The following is a 17,500-nucleotide window of genomic DNA, read 5'->3' as shown; positions in this document are numbered from 1 at the left end:
GTTAGATGATTGGACGTTGAATATCTCATCTAAAAACAGTGGGTATGACAAATTATGGAATGCTTTTGAAGGTAAATTTTTATGAGTTTTTAGATGATAACCCTTTAATCAATAGACAACATGATTTATATTAAATAGCATACACAACTACTATACAAAGTTAGAAAAATGAACCAATAACTGTTCAGCAACATCTTATACTGTTTTAGAAAACAATTTTAAAATTACTGTCCAAGCAGTCTTTTAATCTTAAACATAAATAAATACTTACAAATTATCAAATATCTATAAAGCATTATAAGCCTTATATTTTTAACAATGTGACTAGCTGACATTTACTGAAAGCATAACAATATAGTTGTAGTACAATATTTCACAAGTAATGTTGAAGTCAAAACTATAGATTGTACCTCTGAACTGGAACTCTTCCAAGATGAAAAACTATGACCTATACAAAGTTAGTTGCTTAAAATATTTTCCTTTTATTCTTTTTAAAAACAGTCTGCATAATTTGAGAACTACTTTATCATTCCAAAGAAATGGTAAATGGATTATTTAGGAATGTTAAAACTTTTGTGATCCCTATCTGTATTTAAAAAAGGGATATATGTAAAAAGGAATATGCACACAGCAGATGATCATGTAGTGAGCATAGAATAGTTTGGAAAATGGTAACTTAAATAATTATTCCTTCAGACATGGTCTCAATCATTATTGATTATTTAATTAATCAAATTATTGATTTTCTGTCATTAAAAATTGTACAATGAGCATCTAATCTTGATGCTGTTTCCTAACGTAAAACCAGACCTACGAGGAGAAAAAAGTGCAGAGCCATTAGAGTTTTAATCTTTTTCAAGATCATAAAAAAGATGTTGAGACTGTGAGTAATTAAGACTTTTACTATAATTCTTGAGATTAAACAAATACATATTTCTTTTGAGTAAAGTCATAGTATTACACTGACTCTAATATCATCTATTTTTGTATAGAACTGAAAAAACTAACAATATTTTTAGATATGTTTAATTAGCAAAGTGTATTTAAAAGAAACTATCATCGTTATCATCTATTCCAGCTTAATTATCGAATTAAGATGTCTAATGCAAGTTGTAGCTCATTTAGCCTTATTGCTTCTCCTAACCTCTTTTATGTTGTGCTGTAATGGAACAAAATGTTGGTGAGTCTAAGAATTTCTCTGTTAAATCTGCATCTGAATCACATAAAGGATTAGAACAACTGTCAACAATAATTAAAAAATATATATATCTATAATATTTTCAGTTTCTGAATAATTTCCTGACTCCTTTCTGATAGGAGATATGAAATGTCTTGGTTCATCTGCTTTGAAAAATGTTAGCCAGGTAGGCAAATGCATCTGAGATCCTAATGAGTACTTAGCTATACATTTAGATTCTATTCATATTAACTGACTATTAAATATACATTTATCTTATTTTGTTGATTTCTGATATTTAACTTCCTGACTTCTTTATGAACATGAATTGTTGGCAGATGCAAAGCTTGATTTTTATTATCAAAAACTATTTCTTTTTATATTTATGTTTTGTAATAAAAGACCACGTTGATCATAAATTCTCTAGAAAAACTTGTACTCCATCAAAAGAACCTTTAGGACCAAACTCCAGAAAGGAAGTTTGTACCATAAAACAACTTAGAAGCAGTTAAAACCACAGGATTTATTCACCTTAATATTCAAACAACACTTTTAAGCAAAAATAGTTCAAGAATTCAGCATACTTTTCTTCCAAACCAACTTTAAGCAGGACTTCATCAGAACACATTCTTAAGTGCTAAAGCTTTGCTTACATCATAATTGGTTGATTGGTCAAACAACCACAATAGCTAAAATATAAATGTTTAAAGATTCACCAAAAAAGTTCATTAAGATAAACCAATATAAAAGTAAAAAAATAAAATACAAGTAAAAATAAGTCTAGTATATTCTAAAACCTTTAAAATACATTCTTACTTTTATTTAACAAAAGGAGCATTGCTTATGAACCTTTAGTTAAATCCTATGTGCAGCCAAGGCCTAAGGGTTCATTTGGTAGAGTAAAAGTTTTTTCTAGAGATTGTTTGCCTTCATTTCTCTTGTCTTTTTGGTTTATTGATCATACATTCCTAATTACTATATTAAGAAAAAAGTGAGCAGAATATCTGGTTTAATCAAACTATCATCCATGTAATTTACAAAGCTATACAATGGCCCTGGAATATAATCCGGACATTTGTTTTTATTTTAAAGTGAAATACTCAGTTTCCAGGGTTCTACCCTTGAGATGTTTTATCAATTTCAAGTTTACTACCCATGGGATGTGTTATCAATTTCAAGTTAACTGCCTAGTGATCTGAAAAATATCTGGAGTTGAATAAAATTTTCTTAGCCAACTAAATACCAATTGCAATACCAACTGTAATAAAAAGTTAAAAAGTGTGTTACTATGACTATGAATAAATAAAGCAAAGAAAATGACAAAACCTCCAGTATTTTCTTCTATTTTAGTGGAGTCATATGCTACATTTCATTCTCTAGTTGCTCTAGATTATCATGTCTCAGATTAATTATTAATTTATAAAGGTCCTTTATATAGGATATGAACATTTAATAACATAATTTGCCTCTTAAAATAGGAATTTCAAATGTTAAGTAGAAAAACCTGCTATCAGAGTCAGCCTGTGATGAAGAAATGATATTTTACAAATATTGTAACACTTCTGTTATTGATAAAAATAGCTACAAAAGCTCTTGTTATAATCCATAGGTTCATAGGTATGTACTAGGCTAATGGCCCTCAAGCCTTTACAAGCCTAGCCCAAAAAATTGCACTGGCATTGTGCCACCTGATGTTAGTTCACAGTGTCTATATCCAGTAGGGCTACTGGAGTGATCTCTTGGGTGAACTTTTTGTTACCCATTCAATCATGGAGATTTCTCTTGAAGAGGGCCAGTGAAGTGTTATGCTTGACATGAATTGAAAGCTTATTCCAGAGTATGGGCAGTCTCTGGATAATAAATCTGTCCCTCCAGCACATTCTGTTTATTGTAGTGATGAGGTTGCGATTTCTGGAGCATGTGGCACTGGGGGACTGGGATTTGTTTAGGTGTAGCATTTCAAGTAGGGCAGGGTTGAACATATCTTTGTAAGTCAAGCAGAGATCACCTCTAAGTAAACGATAAGAGACTGAGAACAGCTGAAGTTTTTGAGTCTGTTCATGTAGGACACGTGTTTAAGGCCCAGGATCCTTTTTGTAAAGTACTTTTGTGGCCTCTCCAGCTGATGAAGGGGTCTGGTCAGGTACATGCCAAATGGGCGTTATACTTAATGACTGGTATAATAAGGGATGAGTAGAGAGGGATGATGACCTCTTTCTTCCTGGATGCAAAACCCTTGGTTATGAGATGAGCCACATAGAAGCACTTTCTGACCATGGTGGCAATGTGGTGGTCGAAGGTGAGGTTGCTGTCGACCTCGGTGCCCAGATATCTAATGGCACTTTCAGTGTTCAGTGAGTTCACATTGATGTAGTAATAAGCGGGAACTGAGTTTTTTCAAAGGGGATGATAACGCATTTCTTGGCGTTAAGCTTAAGGCCATGGTTTTGACACCAGTCATTGGTCTCAGTGAGGCCTTTCTGTAGGATGTCTGCATCATTTGGGAAGTTTATAATGACTCCTAGCTTCCAGTCATCAGTGAACTTGGTCAGTCAGAATCCTTCTGTGTTGGCCTGGACCTCTGAGAAGTAGATGCCAAACAGGAGATGGACCAAGACTGAGCCCTGTGGCACTCCAGTCATGACTGGATGACAGCCTGACTTGGATTCTACTACTTTTACTCTGTGAGTCCTGTCTGTGAGCCAATTTGCAACCCACCTAGTGATATAAGGTGAGTTTGGTGAGTTTATCAATGATACCTGAGTAGGTAATGGTATCAAAGGCCTTGGCCAGGTCATGGTAGGCTGTATGCACTGCCTTACCATCATCCACAGCCTTGGTGACTAGCTCAAAACAGTCAACTAGGTTCAGCAGGCAGGATATCCCTTTGACAAAGCCAAACTGGATTTTGCCTATATCTTTGTTGAGCAAGTCCATGATGATGCGCTCCATAGCTTTACATACCAGACTCATCAGGCTAATGGGGCGATAGTTTCTAGGGTCTGTAGTTGCTCCCCCTTTATGGAGGGGGATGACTGTAGCTGTGCACCATTTGTTAGTGACAAAGCTTGTGGTAAGGCTGTGATTGAATAGGGCACACAGTTGTGGTGCCAGTTCATTTTGTAGCTCATATACAACCAGCCAGGGATATTATCAGGTCCATTGGAGGCTGTATTCTTGGTTTTGGACAATGCAGCTTTTACCTGTGCTGCAGAGATATTGGGTACCAGGCTTTCTTCTGGTATTGTATTAGAGCCTTTGAGGGAGGGGGGATAAAGTTGGCACTGAATTTGTTGGCCAGTATGTTGGCTGTATTGGTTGGCTCAATATAGGAAGTACCATTGTGCAATATTGCCTTGGAGTTTCTTAGTATAGCTATAGATGGCTTTGTGGTTGTTTTCAGTGTCAACTGCAATTCTGCCTTCATAGTTGACTTTAGAGGATTTGATAAGGGATCTCAAGTTTTTGTTGAGGCTGATAAGGGAGTTTTTCCAGTCTTGTGACTTCACTTTTTTCTGCAACAGTTTCTTCATTTTGTTGTAGAATTTATTGATGGCTGGGGACCATCAAATTGGCTTCCTTTTTTTTTGGAGGAGAGCGTCTTGGTTGTATTTGGTATGGCAAGTTCCATGCATTTGTGTATATGCTTGTACAGTGCACTGGTGTATGATTTGGCAGTCATACAGCTATTTTCCATTGTCAGCTAGTCACTTCTATTTTTAGTAGCCCAAAGTCAGCTTTGGAGAAGTTTTTTTCAGGGTGGTCACCTCTGAGGTCGGTGTGGATGAGATGGAGATTTTCATGGTGATCAATTTGTGGTTGGAACTAACCAGGGAGGAATTGACTGTAGGTGTGGAGCAACAGTCTCCCATGTTGGTGATAACCAAGCCAAGGATGTTTCATTTTCTAGTGGGGTCAGAATGAGCTGGTCCAGGGCATTGGAAATGATGATTTCCAGGAAGTGTTGGGCTGGTGCATTGGTACTTGAATACTTTTCCCAGATGATGGAAGGGTAGTTAAAATCACCAAGTATGAGAGTATTGGGATGGACATTGATAGATTCCAGGGTGCTCAGGAATGTGGAGTGAGAGTCTAGGGACATGGTTGGAGTTTTGTAGCAGGCTATGACCTGTGTCACCATCTTACCCAGTGTTAGTTGTACCTGGATATCTCGGATGCATTATGCTGGGCTACAAGTCTAGAGGTCTGCATATCCTTTATGAATATGGAGACACCACCTCCTTTAGACCTTCAGGTCATATTCTGGGATCGAAAGGTATGGAATGAGTTGTGGCCTGGAGGCACAGGGGTGCTTTCTGCCTCTTTAAACCAGGTCTATATTACAGCACAAATGTCGACATTCTCTATTTTGAGGAGAGCTTTGAGCGAGTGCATCTTGAGATTTAGACTTCTAGCATTGAGCAGCATGACCCTCAGATTGCATTTGTTTGTAGCTGTTATGGTGGAAATTTGGTCTTTGCAACACTGCCTAAAAAAAGGCACTATAGGTTTGGCAAGAACTTTCACCAGTAGCCAGAATCCCAGGGGAGATAGATGCAGGTCGTCTCTGGCAAAGCATCGAGGTCTGTTAATCATGTCATCCCAAGCAGACAGACACTGGATCCCCTTAGAATGACACCAGAAACTTAACAAATTGTTGAAGTCAATCATTTTCTGCTCATACTGTGGTATCATTTTGGGTGTGGGTAGGATACTGCTCAGGGTAGGGTCATACCTGCCTGGGCCACATGATCCAAGAGTTCCATGACATCTCTTTTCATGTAGTCCAGGGAGGTTCATCTCAGGTCATTCACACCCACATGGACAATGACTGAGTCATACTTGTACTTGTTGTGGAGTGACCTGAGTGCATGTGTTATGAGGCAGATCCTGGCACCTGATAGACAAATGACTGACACCTTCTCCTTGCTCAACCTAGTGAGTGTGATATCAGTGTGCCTCACTATTGAGTCTCCTATGATTAGTACATTGGGCAAAGTCTTTTGCCTTAAGGGCTTAGGTTGAGGGGCACACTGTGGTGGTGAGCTATGTGTTCTGTGGTTGGTGTTGTGTTGTGGTGGTCGAGGGTGTTTCTGTCTTGGAGGTCTCTGTTGTTTGGGTAAATTTTTATTGAGAGCCTCCACAAAGGTGGGTGTATGGTTTGTATTTCTATGTGTGGGTTGTGATAGTTGGTGTTTTGGAGGGCTGTATGCTCCATGTAGTGTGTTGCAAGTGTTGACCTTCTCCTCTTGACCAGCTAGTCTGGTCTTGGCTGGAGAGTGCAAAGCTTCCAATTTGGTGATATAAGTGCATCTCTCTAATGTATGAGTGTTGGGAGGTAAAAGGAGAAGGTTGTCTGTGTACATGAGACGGTTGCTACACTGTCTCAGAATTCTCAAGTGCACCAGGTTAGCAGGAGTAAGAGCAGGAAATTGCTCTACAATCATGCCAGGAGGGGATGTCATAACTAATAAGTACTGGTGCTGTTACTGTGTAGGAACAGCTAGTGCTGATAGCACCTATGTGTGCTAAAATAAATGCTACAAAAGCCTGTTGAAGTGCAAGTCGATTAAGCAAAATGAAGTGCAAGAAGTAAAAGAACAAGCAAGTTCTAAGGGAAAAACTGGAGAGCAGACTTTCTGGCACCAGTAATAGTTTACTTCAGCTCAGCACCGCTGCACGGTGCTTAAAGAAGTGCAAATCCGCTTGTTTATGAAATAATAGCTACTATTACAGTATACAATTTATCCATTCATTAGTAGATATTGAACACTAAACATCTGAAAAGGTGTATAAGTGTTTAGAAATTCAAAGAAATGGTGGTAAGGGAAGGAACTAGGTAGGGCAGAAAATGTTAATATAATAGTTAAGAAGTAGGGTATAAACCAAATTCACAGATAATTACTGAATAGATAGCTGTCATAAGGTTTATATTAGAAGTACAGATATATCACTGAGACATGAAAAGCAAAGCTATTCAAGTATTAGTGAAGACTGGTTGCGGGACATAAGACTCTGAATAAAGGACATGTTTTGACATATGACAAGCTGAAGATAACAGTGGCATTTATCCATTGATTTGATAGGTGAAGTTTTAGTTGTGTTTTGAATGAGTCTGCATTGTGAATAGATTTCAGTGGTGGGGGGATGTGGTTCCATAGTTTAGCCATATGATTTGAATGTACAGTCACGCGGTGGTACAGCGGTAGAGTTGTTACCTCACAGCAAGAGGTTCTCCTGTTCGATTCACGGCTGGAGTGCCTTCTGTGTGGAGTCTGCATGTCCTCCCCATGGTCGTGTGGCCTCCGAAAGACATGCGTGAATGGGCGTGCCCTCGCTAAAGGTTGGGCATCGGGCTGGCAACTTGGTACCATAAAAATCGACTGCCAATCATTAGCAGACCGGCGTTCTGCTGTGGCGACCCCATAACCGGGAAAAGCTGAAAAGACAAACAACAAGTCACCTGCAGGATTAGATGATAAGGTTATATTAAAACATAAAACTTTATTAGGGGAGTAGTGCTATATTAAGCTGTTAAGGGTTGGACCATTTTCTGGCTTTAGACAAGACTGTGTATTTTAGTTAGCTGTGAAAGCTAGGTGGCATGGTAGTTCCAAGCAGTTTCATTTTAGAAAATTAAGTAATTACAACATTTGACAAATGAATTGCTGAATATCTAAGCTGCACAAGAAGAAATACACTAGGCAGTAGCTACCTAGTTTGACTAGCGACTTATTGGAATTTTAAGATTTTTCAGTGCAAGTCCAAAACTTTAGAAATGTAAGTGCAATCCTCAGAACATAACAGTGAAGTCAAATGCCCACTGTTACACCTAGAATTTCTTTCTACAGAAAGCCCTCTCCCCACACCCTCCATTGTGGGGACTGGAAGGCCATCTTCGTACACACACACACACACACATATATACATGTATATATATATATATATATACATATATATATATATATATATATATACAGATAGATAGATAGATAAATGCTGACAAAACTAATTGAAACTGGTTTATCTCTATTTTCCAGCTGCATAGGGGAATAAATATATATATTTGGTTCTACTTCATATGGTCGACAGTTCATATGGTCGACAGTCATATGGTCGACAGTTCGTATGGTCGAAACTCATTTGGTCGACGGCTCATTTGGTCGACAAGTACTCAAGGCACTTAACAGGGATTTGCCCCCCCTCCCCGAAGTTGTGCGACCCTGGAGTTGATATATATAGATAGGGGGTGTGGGGGGCAAGGCCTCCTACTAATATTCGTTTAAAAGTCCTTTAAAACATGAAAATACAACAAAAACTCAACATTTTTAACAGATATAGGTGGGGGGCTCCGCCTCCCACACCCACCATTGTGGGGAGCTGTTCCCCCCCACACCCCCCGTGTGACATGTGTTCACCTGTACCCAGGATATGGCACAGCCAAGGTATCACCACAGTGCCATACCCCTTGTAAGATACAACAGCAGACTATCCTCCTGCTGACACATGGACACCTACAACAAAAACAGACCACAATCACTCAGTGTTAATAATAGCTATAATGCATCATGGCTGGACAGCTACACTTGCTGACACGTAAGCATTAAACTTTACTGCTGACAACATGTCACACTTACATCGGTACACCATAGTGCAGTCACCGTGTGCATCATAACCATATTAGCCTTTCCCTCCATCGATGTTATGGATGACAGGGATGTGGCACAGGTATCATCATATGCACAGGGTGTGTTGTTGGTTTGCCAGAAACCTAGGCTGAGCCATACATTTAACACTATGTGTATGAGTGAGGGGGGTTTACTTATTGATATGGCCATGGTGATGTGGTGTATGTAGGTATGGGGTTGCCCTAGCCATGTTTGTATTGTGTGTGTGTATGCATGCACACAGTTCTGCCATGTGGCTGCACTATACAGGTGTCTGTTGGACAGCTGCAGACCATGCCTGGCAGGGTGTGCAGTTCACCACCTCCGGCCATGGACATGAAAACTGTGCCTGCCAGGGGTTCCACGGGCACATCCAGGTACAAGCCACAATATGGTACTCTCCCCTGATGATGACATATGTCTGCTGGATCCAGGTCCCTCCTGGGAATGTCCAGGGCCATGTGCATGTGGCCTGCCATGGTGTGGTGTGGACAGCAACCCCTGCAGTGCTGGGGCTGGTACTCCTCTATGGTAGCAACTTGATGTTCTTGCACATCCATGTCAACCTCCAGCTGTTGGTGTTGCTTGCCTACGTCCACGTGGCTGTTGCACCACTCCTACAACATGCTCGAGCATGGACATTCCATGGTATATGAATTCCACCATCTTACCCAACTGTCTATCCATGACCTCTGTAAAATAACAGAAGACACCTGCAAGATCATGGATGTTGTCAGTAACAGCTGAATGAATAGCCCTCTGCAGCCTCTTAAGTCTGATGAAGTGACCTGGAAGGTCGTGAAAGCACTCACTTTGTCCTTGCAATAAAGAATTTTCCTTCTACTTTGGCAGTATGACTTTTTGTACATACTATTGGTTCTGAGGTGAAGACCGAGCTGTTCATCTGGTACCTGTGTTTTGTCTTTCTCTTTGTAACTTTTTATGTGAACTACAGTAATATGTAATCCAATGTAACTACTATCTGTTTAGTTTAACTGTGGAGCTTTTCTCCGCTGAAAATGGACCTATGTCCAGTCGGACACTCACGGTCAACAAATATAAATAAATAAATAAATATTTGGAAACACTCTTTGGTGTTGTCTAGTAATTCCCCAATGCATCTGTAGTGCTGCATACATGGGTATTCTTTCAACTCTCTGCTGATTGCAATTAAAACAATATCCCTGGTATCTAGTTTCCCTCCCAATGCATGTTTCATGCTACAGACATTATTATACTATCAGCTGTCCTGGGATTACATGTCAGAAAAGTATTCCTGGTGACTCATGTGTATGTCCATGTCCATGTACTGCATGATTTCTGAGGGAAGTTGAGAGGTCTGAACAACTCCACACTAACATGTGCATACATACACACACACACACACACACACACACACACACATACACACACACACACATACACACACACACACATACACACACATACACACACACAGCCTACATACATCAACCCCCATCCACTCCACCAGATTGCACTTACAGACAAAATAACCCCCCCACACACACACACACACACACACACACACACACACACACACACACACACACACACACACACACACACACACACACTTACAGGTGAGGTTGCACAAAGATATTACACACAGACCTCCCATTACCCATCTGTCAACATGCATGACATATGGCACTCAACAGCATGCAGTGCAGCTATAGTCAATCCCTGCTAGCAACATTATACATCACTGTGATGCATGGGTTGTGTTAGTAGGTGATGGCCCTTCCCCAGGAACACACTGCACCCATGTACACAGTACTGCTGTGCACCTGTTCGGCACCCTTGAATGTACTGTGCACCATAGATCACAGGTGTATACACCATTGCTGAATGTGTATTATTGTGTCAGTTATGTTTGTTCTGCTGCTCACAACCACTATGTGTTTGTCCGACACATACCTAGGATGATATGTGGACAGATTTCATTTGTGAATGCCTGATGTCTAATTTACAGATCTCATCATTAGCGGTGCATGTATGGTCAATATACAATTACACTGACAACCTTCAAACCTTACCATGGCTATGAGGAGTGTACACACCCTTATTGATATGATGCCCTCTTCCTTGATATGTCATGGGACCACATTACTGCATATGTTAACATTACATGAACCTGATATGTGACATATGACCTGTGCAATCAAATGCAGTGTCAAACAAATGTGTTAGTTGTGCAGATGCTGATTGAGATGCATACATTTTGTGGGTGCATATGTGTGCTCGCCCTTATCATGATGGTTGTTGCACCTACTGTTACGTGTACTACAGCAGTCACTATTCATGGCAGGGGTATAATAGCATAGGCCATTTGAATTTGCCAGTATTTGGTCAGTCTGCCCTACAAATGTCCCCCAACTCTGCATGATTGCAAGGTCAACTCATGTGCACATCCCTTGGAGGTCACACAGTGCCATCACTATTGCTGTGGAGTCAGAGTTTTGTCTGCCACAGTTCCTGACCTTGACTGTGTGCAGATACAGCCATTTGTAGCGACCTTTGGATCTCTGCTTCAGTGCACTGTTGTGTCATGATGACACCCCCTCCCCACCCTCAGCCTTTTTGCAGATGCTTGACAACTATGACCTACACATGTGTCATTTTGCAGTGTCCCAAACACTGAACACCATGTGTACCAGCCTAGTCCCAGATAATGAATGGAAAGCATACAGGTGTACACTGGCACCAGTAAGGTACAGATGGGGATGGTGTGCCTGAGGTGGGGTGAGGTGTTGGTTGTGCAACACATGTATCTTAATACTTATACTTAATATTTTGCATCCATGCCTTTTTGGGGACCTTTGCTGTTATGCATACGCTACCTGTAGTGAAGCCTGGCTGATGTTTCCTGTGGTACAACAGTCCCATCTGATTACCCTACCCCATGGGCCACACATATATAGAGTCCAGGCAATTGCTGACATGGGTAATGCACAGCTAATACTTGTTAGATATTATTGCAACTCCCTCATTGTTGTGGCATGTTACTAGGCAGCCTGCATGACCGGTTTGCAAGATGTGATGTCATCTGTCTTGGATGGCCATCTGTTTATTTTCTACATTAATCCTGTCCCGTACATCCTCACCACATACATGACTGTCTGCACTGTTTGCCATGGTATATGCAATGGTGAGGTATGGTTACATGTCCAACTCCTGGGTGCTACCTGTTGGGTATGGGATCCATGCCATGGCATGTAAGATGTGTGTAAGCCATGGCTGCCTCTGTTGCAGGTAAGTGGGCACATTTGATGGCCAAATGTCTTGGACAGCGGACCATTTATTGTGTGACATTGGGGACCTGTACTTGCTGGAAGGTCCATACTCATGAATAATGGATGCTGTCAGTACCTCAAACGCTGCTTCCACTATATGTTATCTGGAGTGCATGCACACATATGCTTCCAGTGCTTGTGAAGGTATGTATTCCCCATATTTGCTGTCCTAACATAGGATTCCATATTACACATTCATTGTTCATGTTAGGACCACATTGCTGGTTGTAAGGGTTGTGGACTGCAGTATTGTGATATGACGTAGTGTAGATCTGTAACAGTTGCCATTGTAATAGTGGTATATACACTGTTGCAGCACTATATAAGGATAAAGTTTCAGACATGTCCCTACTGTAGGCCATTTGTCCCACCATTAGGTTCATCTCTGTGCACACATCTTGCAATGACAGAATGTTAGATGTTATGTGATCCTATCTCGCCTACATTCTGTACTGATGGGTTTGGAGCCGATCCTCGGCTCCGACTCGGCACGCTATACTATAGAGTGAAGTCTCTTATTGGCTGAGCTATTCTACATCCCAGGATGCACCACCACAGCTTCCCCAGATCTCGTTTGCCGCTTGACAGCAATAGACGTGGTCTCGACTTGGCTGAGCTAAGTACTCTTTACTGACTAAATTTCTGTCAGAATTTTTCTAATTTTTCACCAAAAAAGCTGTTTTAACAGCTACTTATCATTTTGTGTGGTTTAGTGAAAGTTTGCGTGAACTTATTTTTTTAGCATTAGGTTCCCACTTAAACACTAGGGGTTTCCTCGCGCTCTACTTTAGGCCGTGTTACAGCCCTTTTTTGTTGCTAATTTTTGGTGTGGTATTTGTTCCTCTAATGTCAAGGTCCTGTTTTAGTTAGAGGGGCCTTGCCCTCGCGCTCTTCCAGAGCTGTGCTTAGTTTCTGTCTGTGTGTCTGTACCTTATTTACTGGCCTATCCCGTTTAAATTAGAGGGATTTGGCATTTCTGTTTGATTAGTTTTTCTTCATTAGTCTGGTTTTGGTGTGTGCCTTGTGGTGATGTCGAAGGAACATAGGCCCGCGGGGTTTAAAAAATGTACCAAGTGTGGGTACAAAATGTCAATCACTGATGACCACTCTCTATGTGTTTATTGCCTAGGCCCTAAGCACCTTCAAGAGGCTTGCAGTGTATGCCACGTGTTTTCTTCTCGTGTCCTCCAAGAGAGGAAAAACAAATTGATACTGAAGAGGCTTATCACCCCTCCTTTTGAGGAGGCTTTATCTTCTTCCCCCTCTCCCTCCAGGAAGAAGAAGTCTTTGGCTCCGACCAGTCCGTCGGAGCCGACAGCAAAAAAATCAAGGCAGGCTTCTCCGTCAGCTCCACGGACTTCGGAGCCGAGGTCGGAACGGTCTGCCTCGATGCCTCCAGCCTTGACTCCTCTGTCTTCAGAGCCGAGCGCTCGAGCATCGAGAGGCGGGTCACCTTCTTCGGCTCCATTGGTTTCGGAGCCGAGAAAGGTTGCTCGCTCAGACTCTTCTACCTCGGCGCCGAACTCCCCGTCGGCTCCGAGGGAAATTACTGTGCTGATGGAATCTTCCTCGGCGCCGATACTACTTGAGACTATTCGGAGCCGGTCCCCCAGTCTTTCGGAACCGGCGGAGAAGTCAACTCGGGCCCGATCGGTCTCTTCTCGGTCCTCGAGGATGTCCGATTCGGATATAGACAGGGTGCTTCAAAGGCTGTTTCAGTCTCCAGTCTTCCAAAAGTTAGTCTCGGCTCCAGCCCAGTCGGCTCCGGAGCCGATTGTCCACCCTGTTGTCTTGGTTCCTCCTCCAACAGCCTCGGCACCATTGGAGTCGGTGCTGGTGGAGCTGGTGGAGGTTTTCGGGCCTGCTCCGACCCTTACTCCAACCCTGACCTTCGGGTCGGAGTTCGGTACACGGACCTCCTCGGTCGGCCCTGGGGGTGACGCTTCGGGACCGATGGTTTCGGTTCCAAGCCTCCCTCTCGGTGCGTTGGCTGTGGGGGTGCCGTCTACTGTTGTGGCCTCGGGGGTCGGACCTTCCCAGGACTCGGGGGGTCCGGCCTTCAGGGCCATGAGGAGTGCTTTGGCCAAATCTTCCTTGGCTACCTCCACCATCTCTCTGTCACCTTCCCTTGGCATGGAGACTGGTTCCTTTGTAGTCCCCCTGTCTCAAGACAGTGGAGCCCTGGGGTCTGAGGTCACCCCCATTGGGGATTCCCCCCTTCCTGGAGGTCCTTCCGAGGCTTCTTTGGAGGAACCTCCCAGGAAGAGACAGTGCAAGAGGAAGCACATCGACTCCCCGGATGAGTCTCTCACCTCGGACACCGAACTCGATGATGCGGAGGGGTCCCCCAAGTCATCCTCGGATGATGTCTCCTTTGCGGACATCTTAGAAATCCTGAAGCAACGAGGTGACTGGCAGTCCAAACCCCCTTCTGCTGAGGAGTCAGTATTCCTCAAGACCTTCGGGGCTCAGCCCTCCGCCTCCTGGGTGTCTCCGCCCTTTGATGAGCTTCTTGATTTGATCTCTCGAAGGGCGTGGGAGCACCCGGATTCTGTGGAACCGGTGCCAGCTCGCCCTAATAAATTTTTTTCAGCCCCCCCGAAAAGGAATTCCTCTCTAAAGGTGTGGCTGTAGATGCCCTGGTGGTGGCATCTGCTACCCAACAAGATGTGGCAGAGGTGTCTACATCCATCCATCCTCCTAATAAAGAGTCTAGGAGCATGGATCGGTATGGGAAGCGCACCCTTACTTCAGCAGCCTTTACTTTAAGGTCTCTGAATTATCTGACGCACTTCACCAGACTTCAGAGGGATCTGGTCAAGGAACTTTCAGATACCCTCTCTGGTAACCTACCTGAGCAGTTGGCCCAGACGGTTAGCTCTCAGCTGGCTACCTTATCATCATTATCGAACTCGTCCATGAGGCTCATTTCGTATGCAGCCGAGGGGGCAAGTAGAGCGGTGGAAACAGGTGTTGCTCTACGGAGACAAGCCTGGCTCCGCCTGTGTCACTTTGTGGAGGCCTTCAAGTCTTCCTTTGCCGACGCTCCCTTTGATGGGTCCTCTTTGTTTGGACCCAAGGTAAAGGACACCTTGACCCACTGTGAACAAGAGGGTAAGACTTTGACTGCCATAGGGGCACGCTTTTTCACTCCCTTCCGGCCTTATCCCAAGGCTAGAAGAGGGGGGAAAATGTGGTTCCGTAAATCCCAAAAGACTTACCCGTCACAGCAGGATGATTCCCCTTCTAGAGGCAGAGGAGGGGGAAATATTTCAGGAAGATGCCGTCCCAGAGGCGGCAGAGGCCCCCGCAACACTGGAGACCGCAAGTCCTTTCATGGCTCCTCAACCTTCCAGCATCCCTGAAGGATTGCCCGACTGCACCGCTCCGGAGCCAGTCGGGGGTCGTTTTTCGAGGCACCTAAAGGCCTGGGAGAATATCACTCAGGACCGATGGGTGCTCCGAATCATTGCCGGAGGTTACACCATTCCCTTTTCTCAGACCCCCCACCATCCCGGAAAATCCCGGACCCACCACCCAGTCAACGGGATCTCGCAGCCATCGAAATCTCAAAGCTGCTTAAAAAAGGAGTCATCCAACCGGTCCCCTAAGACCAGACCAGATTAGGGACTTACTCAAGATTCTTTTTGGTGCCAAAAAAGACCGGGGACATGAGGCCCATTTTGGATCTCAGCAAACTCATCCGTTCTGTCAAGAAGTCCAAGTTCCGGATGGTCACCTTACAATCCATTCTCCCGCTGCTGGAGGAAGGTGTTTGGATGTGCTCCATAGATCTCAAGGATGCCTATTATCACATTCTGATAGATCAGGCGTCCAGGAGACACTTGCGCTTCAGCCTGGGAGACAGTCATTTCCAGTTCTGTGCACTGCCCTTTGGTCTCACCACAGCCCCCAGGGTGTTCACCAAATGCTTGGCGGTGGTGACTACTCACCTGAGAAGTCTAGGATTCCAGGTGTTTCCATACCTAGACGACTGGCTTCTAACTGCCACCTCCAGGCATCTACTCTTACAGAACCTAGCAGCCACTATATCTCTAGGCAACTCCCTAGGAATCACCTTCAATTGGGAAAAGTCTGTGTTGCTGCCATCTCAGTGCATACGGTTTATCGGAGTAGAGATAGACTCAAAGCAAATGTGGGTCTATCCTCCTACAGAGAGGATAGAAATATTACAGTCTCAAGTTCGAGCATTGCTCCTCAAACGCCGAGCCCCAGCCAGGATGGTCGTACAACTGTTGGGTTCCATGTCGGCTACCATTCTCCTAGTTCCCTTAGCAAGATTGCATATGAGGATTCTCCAGTGGCTCCTGTCAGTCCAGTGGTCTTATCAGGATCTCCCTCTCAGTCACCTCATTCTAATCATGGAGACGTGCAAACAGGACCTCCGTTGGTGGCTTCTTTCCTCCAACCTGGATCAGGGGCGACCCTTCGTTCCTCCACCTCCAGTGGCCACTTTGACTACGGACGCCTCCCAGACGGGGTGGGGGGGACATTACCTGGGCAGGTCAGTCCAAGGCAAGTGGCACCCTGACGAGAGTTCCCTCCACATCAACATACTGGAAATGAGGGCGGTGCTTCTATCGCTACAAGCACTACACAGTTACCTCCCCCAGGGCATGATTGCCGTTCAGTCTGACAACATGGCAGTAGTCTGGTACCTGAACAAGCAGGGAGGGACCAGGTCCTACCCCCTTTGCAGAGAGGCCATGAAAGTATGGGATTGGGCGATTGCAACCAACCGTTCTTGGTAGCAACACACATTCCGGGGAGATCCAATGTGATAGCCGACAGACTGAGCAGAACTATTCTCTCCCCGCACGAGTGGTCTCTGAACGACAGAGTGGCAACTCAGATCTTCAGAAGATGGGGAACTCCTTGTTGCGACCTCTTTGCAACTCCTCTCAACACGAAATGTCAACAGTTCTTCTCTCTCACCCCAGTTCCGGGGGGGTTTCCCAAGGACGCCCTAGTCCAAGCTTGGCCCACCGGCCTACTGTACGCCTTTCCACCGGTTCCCCTTCTTCCCAGGGTGATCCAGAAGGCGATTCACTTGCAGAGCAAGATGATTTTAGTTGCCCCATACTGGCCTCGTCAAGTCTGGCTGCCCTTTCTTCGGAAATACGCACTGGACGGTCCATGGTTCCTGGACCAGGTTCCAGACCTCTTGATCCACCAGTCGGGACAGCTTCATCAGTCCCTTCACTCATTGAGGTTAACAGCTTGGCTCCTCCACTTCCGACCATAGTCAGGAACCAGGTTTTGGACTCGGAAGTCATACATATCTTGTCCTCGGCCCACAAGAATTCGACTAAAAAAATGTA

The 17,500-nt window shown here is 43.9% G+C and overlaps 1 protein-coding gene across 1 annotated transcript in view; it reads right to left on the bottom strand.

The window, feature by feature from the left end:
* The window catches only part of LOC122807573 (proprotein convertase subtilisin/kexin type 5-like), a 572,244-nt gene that overhangs the window by 866 nt on the left and 553,878 nt on the right, over window positions 1-17,500 (bottom strand). The window lies entirely within an intron of this gene.

Source organism: Protopterus annectens, chromosome 7.part1 (genome assembly GCF_019279795.1).
Source record: "Protopterus annectens isolate FY-2018-M chromosome 7.part1, PAN1.0, whole genome shotgun sequence".
Lineage (NCBI taxonomy): Eukaryota > Metazoa > Chordata > Ceratodontiformes > Protopteridae > Protopterus > Protopterus annectens.
The sequence above is the reverse complement of the archived record's forward strand: the minus strand, read 5'-3'. Positions and strand labels throughout refer to the sequence as shown.